Source organism: Scyliorhinus torazame, chromosome 15, assembly GCF_047496885.1.
Source record: "Scyliorhinus torazame isolate Kashiwa2021f chromosome 15, sScyTor2.1, whole genome shotgun sequence".
Classification (NCBI taxonomy): Eukaryota; Metazoa; Chordata; class Chondrichthyes; order Carcharhiniformes; family Scyliorhinidae; genus Scyliorhinus; species Scyliorhinus torazame.
The window spans coordinates 89,719,780-89,728,141 of record NC_092721.1 but is presented as its reverse complement, the minus strand read 5'-3'; positions in this window follow the sequence as shown (position 1 = coordinate 89,728,141).

The following is an 8,362-nucleotide window of genomic DNA, read 5'->3' as shown; positions in this document are numbered from 1 at the left end:
CATTCATAAACTCATAACCATATGTATTATAGTGTAGTTCAATTGTTATAGTACACCCCTGTCTGTCCGGATATCTATAAATGGAGCTTGCAACCTTTTTCCATATTTTTGAGACAACTGTCCACAGATATGGAAGCTTAATTCATCCAGCCAGCAGAGCGCCTGAAGTTCATTGGGGAACCTGACACTTGTCCACGAGAAAATCATTCATACTTCATGATCAAATACAAACCACCAGGAAATTGTGCTAATCTTATGCTCATCATCCTGCCTGCCACTGTTCTGTCAAACACTTTGTAAATTTACAAACTACTCTATTCCATTCTGAATACATTTGTAGCATTTTATGCAATGTTTATCTTGCGTTTGACATCTTCACAGCAGTCCATTGATGGAATGGATAGAATTAAGCTCTCAGTGACCACACACCAGACTGTTTGCATACTGCTGGAACATGATAGTCTGAAAATTGAAGCTCTCCCCAAGCTAAATCCTGGAAATGCATTATTAATGAGTGATTTGCACATCAAAGTACTGCTTGGAAAATAATGCAGAATTATTAAACTACTGTTGGTGTTGCCAGACACATTGAAATATTTATGATACATCGTACTCTTCTCTGTAATACCCTACATAACAAAGGCATTTTGCTGTCAGAAGGGAGTATTTTCCTAATTGTTTTAAGTGCAAAACAAAAGGCCTGCACTGTACTTCATGGTAACAATTGAAGTAATGTAAATTTTGTCACAAGGTTAAAGTTGCACATACTTCCAAATTCAGCCAGATATTTGGGGAAGGGAGGTGAGCTGGGAAGATGTTGGTGAAGAGAGGGGTTTGGTGGAGATTCCTTCAGTTTAGGCTTCCGTTCGAGGTTTCTGATTTCAGTCTGTAATAGTTTTCACTGTAGATACACCCAGGTTCTCGGCAGGTTCAGAAATACAGCAGCTTTTCTGGAGAAAGAGAGAGAGAGAGAAAAAAAGAGCAGCTTCATCTCTCCTTTCCTTGGTTCTCTGAAAATCATTCCACTCGGGTAGGACCCAATGACTGCCTGTTACCGGGCGAAATCCACCAGTCAACCAATCGAACTGAATCCCTCTGACCTCTCGGGTGCCAAAAAGTCTGTCTTCTGCTGTTCAATAGCTAGCACACTTCCTGTGCGCAACTAAAGGTGTATGCCCATTAAATATCCATGGATCAAAAATGATAACCATAAAGTAAAAGAAATGGGAAATAACAGGAAGGGCCCTTATAATGGAAACAAGAGACATGCGGGAAAACGAGGCGAGAGTGCAGCATGTCAGGGGAAGGAATGAGAGTGGGGCATGTCAAGGCAGGTATGTGAAGATGGAATCGAAGTTGCAGAAATGTCAGAAGAAAAAAGGATAAGAGACAGCTAAAGGACAAGAATGAGCCAAGTGGAGAAGGGTGATTGTGGGGGGGAATGTAAGGAGACTTGGGGAATGTGTGAAGGTGAGTGGGGAAGGGAGAACTGTGTGGGGGACTTAGGAAGGGAAAATGTGGAACACGGGAGGGATAGCAAATGCGGCAAAATGATCTATTATTGTCACAAGTAGGCTTACATGTCCTTGGCAGACAGGATTTAGGAGAATCCCAAGACATTTTATACGTATATTCGGAACAAGAGGGTAACTAGAGAAAGAGTTGGTCCACTCAAGGACAAAGGAGGGAAATTATGTGTAGAACCAGAGGAAGTAGATGAGGTCTTTTAATGAGTATCTTGCATCGGTATTCACAAAGGAGAGGGACATGGTGATTGGTGGTGTCTCAGAGGGATGTGTAAACACTTTACAACAGGTCGTTATTATGAGGGAAGAAGTGTTAGGTGTGCTAAAAAGCATTAAGGTAGACATTCCCAGGGCCAGATAGCATCTATCCCAGATTACTGAGGGAGACAAGAGATGGAATCACTGGGCCTCTGACAGAAATCTTTGTATCCTCATTGGCCACAGGTGAGATCCTAGAGGATTGGAGGATAGCCAATGTTGTACCGTTATTTAAGAAGGGTTGTAAGAATAATCTGGGTAATTATAGGCCAATGAACTTGACGTCAGTGATAGTGAAATTGTTGGAAAAGATTCTCAGAGATAGGATCTATGCACATTTGTAGGTGAATGGTCTTATTAGCGACAGGCACCATGGTTTTGTACGAGGGAGGTCATGTCTCACTAATTTGATTGAATTTTTTGAGGAGGTGACAAAAATGATTGCCAAGGGAAGGGCTGTGGATGTTGTCTACATGGACTTTAGTAAAGTATTTCATAAGGTCCCTCATGGCAGGCTGGTGCAAAAGATTAGATCATATGGTGTCAGGGGTGAACTATCTGGATGGATCAAGAACCGGCTTGGCCATAGAAGACAGAGGGTAGCAGTGGAAGGGTGTTTTTCCAAATAGAGGTCTGTAACTATTGGTGTTCTGCAGGGATCAGTACTGGGACCTCTGCTCTTTGTAATATATATAAATGACTTGGAAGAAAACGTAGCAGGTCTGATTAGCAAGTTTGCGGATGATACTAAGATTGCAGGAGTTGCGGATAGTGATGAAGATTGTTAGAGAATACAACAGGATATAGATAGGCTGCAAAATTGGGCAGGGAAATGGCAGATGGAATTCAACCCGGGCAAATGCGAGGTGATGCATTTTGGCAGATCCAATTCAGGTGGGAGCTATAAAATAAATGGCAGAACCATCAGGAGCATAGAGACACAGAGATCTGGACGTGCAGGTCCACAGATCCTTAAAATTGGCAGCCCGTGTGGAAATGGTGGTAAAGAAAGTATATGGCATGCTTGCCTTCATAGGACAGGGTATCGAGTAAAAAAGCTCGAAAATTATGTTACAATTATTTAGAACGTTGGTGAGGCCACATTTGGAATACTGTGTCCAATTCTGGCCACCGCACTACCAGAAGGACGTGGAGGCTTTGGAGAAAGTACAGAAAAGGATGTTGCCTGGTATGGAGGGTATTAGCTATGAAGAGAGATTGAATAAACTGTGATTGTTCTCCCTCGAGAGACGGAGGCTGAGGGGCGACCTGATAGAGGTTTATAAAATTATTAGGGATATAGATAGGGTGAACAGTTGGAAGCTTTTTCCCAAGGCGGAAATAACGGGCAAAATTCTCCCCAAACGGCGCGATGTCCACTGACTGGCACCCAAAACGGCGCCAATCAGACGGGCATCGCGCCGCCCCAAAGGTGCGGAATGCTCCGCATCTTTGGGGGCCGAGCCCCAACATTGAGGGGCTAGGCCGGCGCCGGAGGGATTTCCGCCCCGCCAGCTGGCGGAAACGGCGTTTGTTGCCCCGCCAGCTGGCGCGGAAATGACATCTCCGGGCGGTGCATGCGCGGGAGTGTCAGTGGCCGCTGACAGTTTTCCGCGCATGCGCAGTGGGGAGAGTCTCTTCCACCTCCGCCATGGTGGAGACCGTGGTGAAGGCGGAAGGGAAAGAGTGCCCCCACGGCACAGGCCCGCCCGCGGATCGGTGGGCCCCGATCGCGGGCCAGGCCACCGTGGGGGCACCGCCCGGGGTCAGATCGCCCCGCGCCCCCCCCAGGACCCCGTAGCCCGCCCACGCCGCCTTGTCCCGCCGGTAAATAGCTACTCTAATTTACGCCGACAGGACAGGCAATTTATTGGCGGGACTTCGGCCCATCCGTGGGGTCGGAGAATGACGCCCCGTAATTACAAGGGGGCACAAGTTCAAGGTGAGGGGGGAAAGGTTCAGTGGAGGTGTGCGGGGGAAGATTTTTACACAGAAGGTGGTGGTGGCCTGGAATGCACTGCTGAGTGAGGTGAGGTTGAGGCAGATACATTAGCGACCTTTAAGACTTATCTGGATAGGCACATGAACAGACGGGCTTTAGAAAGATATAGGCGGTTGGTCAAGATAGCACACGTGCTGGGCGCGGGTTTGGAGGGCCGAAGGGCCTGTGCCAGTGCTGTATTGTTCTTTGTTTGTATTAACACTGCAATGACGTTACTGTGAAAAGCCCCTAGCCGCCACACTCCGGCGCCTGTTTGGGTACACTAAGGGAGAATTCAGAATGTCCAAATTAACTAACAGCACGTCCTTCAGAACTTGTGGGAGGAAACTGGAACACCCAGAGGAAACCCAAGCAGACACGGGGAGAATGTGCAGACTTTGCACAGACAGTGACCCAAGCCGGGAATCAAACCTGGAACCCTGGCATTGTGAAGCAACGGTGCTACCATGCCGCCCCAAGGGGAGAGAATGAGGGACATGTGGGAAAGGAGGTGAGTATGGCTGACATGGGAGAAGGGGATATGTTAATATATGGAGCACTGAAATTGTCCCAGCTCTACCTCACCATCAGCTCTCTTGACTCCTCCACTGTTGCTCATGATCTTATCCGACATCCAGTACTCGATGAGCTCCAATTGGTTTGCTCCAATAAAATATTGCGAAAACTTAAGTAATTGGCGTGATTTGCCCAGAAATCGGCAGAGTTAAATGTCAGACTGGGGGAAAGGGGCGGCTCGGTGGAACAGTGGTTAGAACTGCTGCCTCACGATGCTGAGGTCCCAGGTTCAATCCCGGCCCTGGGTCACTGTCCGTGTGGAGTTTGCACATTCTCCCCATGTTTGCGGGGGTCTCACCCCCACAACCCAAAGATCTGCAGGGTAGCTAGATTGGCCACGCTAAATTGACCCTTAATTTGAAAAAAAAGAATTGGCGAGATCCTCCGTCCTGCCGCACCTGTTTTCTGTGCGGCGCACCTCCACTGGCAGCGGGATTCTCCGTCCCGGCAGGCGACCAATTGGGTTTCCCATTGTGGGCACCCCCATGGGGTGAATCCGTGGGGAAATCCGTGGCCATGAATGTGCCACCGGTGAAATGGGAGATCCCGCTGATGGAGAACATTAAATTGGCGATGGGAGCGGAAAATATGAGAAATGCAAAGTCATGTTTTACGTTGGCGTAAGAGTGTGATGCGAGTGACATCTCCCCCCATCACAGATGGGATGCGTTTCCCAATGTTCAACATTTGGCCACTCACATCACACTTTTACGCCAACGTAAAACACGACTTTGCATTTCTCATGACATTTTCCACTCCCATCGCCAAACCCACCGATGAGTTCGGGACCATTCTTTTTGGTCCCTGCTCCAAACTCAATTCCCTGGCTACCAGCTCCATCCCTCTCCCTACCAATGACTCAGGAACAAAGAAACAGGAGCAGGAGAAGACTACATAGTCCATCGTGCCTGCTCCACCGTTCAATATGTTCATGGCTAATCTTGGGTTTCAACTCCATTTCCCCATTTCTGACCAGCTGAAACAATCCCTGTGTCAACCCTATCATGCTCCTTTGGAATTTAAGGTTTCAATGGGCCTGCCTCTCATTCTTCTAAGTTCTAGAGAATATAAGCCCAATTCACTCAGCCTCCCATCGTAGGACCACCCCGTTATCCCAGAGACTAATTTAGTGAACCTTCGCTCTACCACCTCCAAAGCAAGTATATCCTTTCTTAAATGCGGAGACCAAGGTTGTTGACTTCTATCTTTATTACTATTAATAATCACAATGTGCGAGTGTGTTCCGGGTATTGGACAAATGACCACACAACAAGTATTTAGTATAATCACAGTTTATTAGTGAACATAGGATTAGTTCTAAATTTAATAAATTACACGCTACTACACATTAGACTATATCTAGCAGTTTAAACGGCATTTACCTAACTTCCAAGTGACCGGCTCTGTGCAGGTTAGATAAGGCCTTTATCTGGTTCCCCACGTGTTGGGGCTGGAGGTTGTCTGGTTAGTCTAGGCTGAGTGTTGTCCTTCAGGTGCAGATCACGGGTCCTTCAACTTGGCTGGTCTATTTGCTGCAGTTGGATGACAGAAGCAGGTCCCCCAAAAGAGACAGAATGTTGGTTGCGCAGTTCCTCTTATCCTCTGATCTTTCGTGCTCTTTTGGGCGGTCCCAGGTAGGGATCCAAAGGATTGATAGGATTTTGATTACCCTAATCGATTCTGGCCAACTATGGGCAGGTACCTTGATGGCTGGGCGGGTCCTAGTTGATATTGTCCAAGGCACGTAGGCATTCCCAAATAAGGCAAATAGGCGCCCCCAGTCTGTTACTAATGGTAAATTTCAATCTGAAGTCCATTGTCCTGGGGAGACCTGTGAGTGGGCTCTACCAGGTGCGAGTTTTTGTCTAAGTCTGAGTTATTGTTTGCAATATACACAAGTTGTGTCCTGTCTGTATCCCAACCTGACCACAATTCCCATCATCCCTTGCGGGCAGCCATTTTACATGGCCACACCAAAACTGCACACTGTACACCATTTGTGATCTCAGCAAAACCCTGTACCACTGTAGCAAGACTTCTTTATTATTATACTCTAATTCCCTTGCAACCAAAGCCAACATGTAATTTGCCTTACTAATTGCTTGCTCCAGGCCTCACCAACATGGGTGTGTAACGCTAAATGGAATAGTGTAGGTCGACCCCTGGTATGAGGCCACCCTGTCGAGTTCCTATGGGATGTAGGAGGATCCTGCACTACCCTCAACACATCCCGCTACCTCAGCCACACATAGTGCACCCGCAAAAAGATCATGCGAAGTGGCTTCACAGGCCTTGTACAGGAAGGTTCCGAAATGGACCCATTAGAATTCAGGTTGGGGTAGGTGGTGTGTTACCAGCCCACTATTGGTTAACCTTCACCCCGAAGCAGAACATATTTTGGGGTCTGACCTAATGATGAAATGTAACCTGTATTTTAATCCTGCTAACTGCTGCATATGGCTGATGACGACCACCGCAAATCCCCAGTCGAGATGGCCTAGGAAATAGATAGACCAGATTTCAACCTTTGAGAGTTGTGGACTGAACCCACTGAGGTGACCGAAGATCCTGGGGCACAGGGCGTCTTAGCTAAATGCACACAGGCTTGTGCCAACCATAACATGACTGTGGCCGAATGACAAGGGAGGTTATCATAGAAGGTCCTGATCCAAAACCCCAGAAACAGTACAGATTCCCCAAGCAAGCCAAGGAGGAAGTTGCAAAGTAATTAGCAATTATTACAACAGGAAGTTGGCAAAGTAATTAGCAATTATTACAACAGGAAGTCCTACTCCCCCTTGCCTCCACCAATAACTCTTGACCAGTCCAGAAGCCATATGAGACAGGCTCCACACACCAAATATTTTACAGTACTGGACATCGGTAATAGCTTTTGGTCCATCCCTTTAGATAGTCAGTGTCAATACAAATTTGCCTTCACTTTCCAGGGACAACAGTACACTTGGACATGTCTGCCACAAGGTTTCCCAACTCTCCTTCCCTATTACACGAGAAACTTGCGAAGGGCCTAGACGAGTTTTCTAAACCCAAATAGTTGGTTCAGTATGTGGACGATCTTCTCCTTCAGACCAAAACCAGGGGGAACATCTTAAACTGCTAAAGAAAATGCTGAATCTCCTCACCACATTGGGTTTGAAGGTAAATTCCAAGAAAACCCAAATCATGAGACCACAAGTATCCTACTTGGGTACAGTAGTGACCGGAGGGAAACATGAAATCGAAAGGAAGCAGATAGAGTTGATAATATGGCTGCCTCTACCGAAGGACGTGAACCCATTGTGCTCATTTCTAGGCTTGGTGGGGTACTGCTCAAACCACATCGATGGTTTCGCTACCAAGGCCACCTCCCTTTCTCAGCTTTTAGGTAAAAATAACCCATGGACTGGACCGAGCTCTACACACATGCGGTGTCACAACTGAAACAGGCCTTGGCCCGGCCCCTGCACTATAAGTACCTGACACAGATCTCCCCTTTGCACTTGGGGTAGCGGCCACTGAGAGCACACTGGCAGGCGTGCTCCTCCAAGAACGTCATGGGCGACTTGGCCCAGTAAACTACAGTTCTTCCATTCTAACTCCGGTGGAACAAAGCTTTTCCGTATGCAAGAAGCACCTATTATCGTTTTTCTGAGTTGTACAACGTTTTAGCTACATATTCAGCTTACACCCCCTCACCATCTTCACAGAACACACCCTAATATGATTACTGCTGAACAGGCAGATCAAAGATGGGACGAAAGCCAAAATCGAATACCACGTTGGACACTTATGCTCCAGGGCCGCGACATTGCGGTCAAACATACCCGAGTCCCCACCTTCCTGGCAGACAACCTGACCAACGGAGAGGAGCCCCACGAATGCCAGGCTCCAGCAATCAATATTGCCAAAAAAAGGGGGAAGGTCCAGGAGGAATCAGCTATGACAGTCACACCCTAAACATTTCTGTGTACGGATTCTCTATGGTGGAGGAGATGATCAGGAAAACAGGGTGTGGTATTTG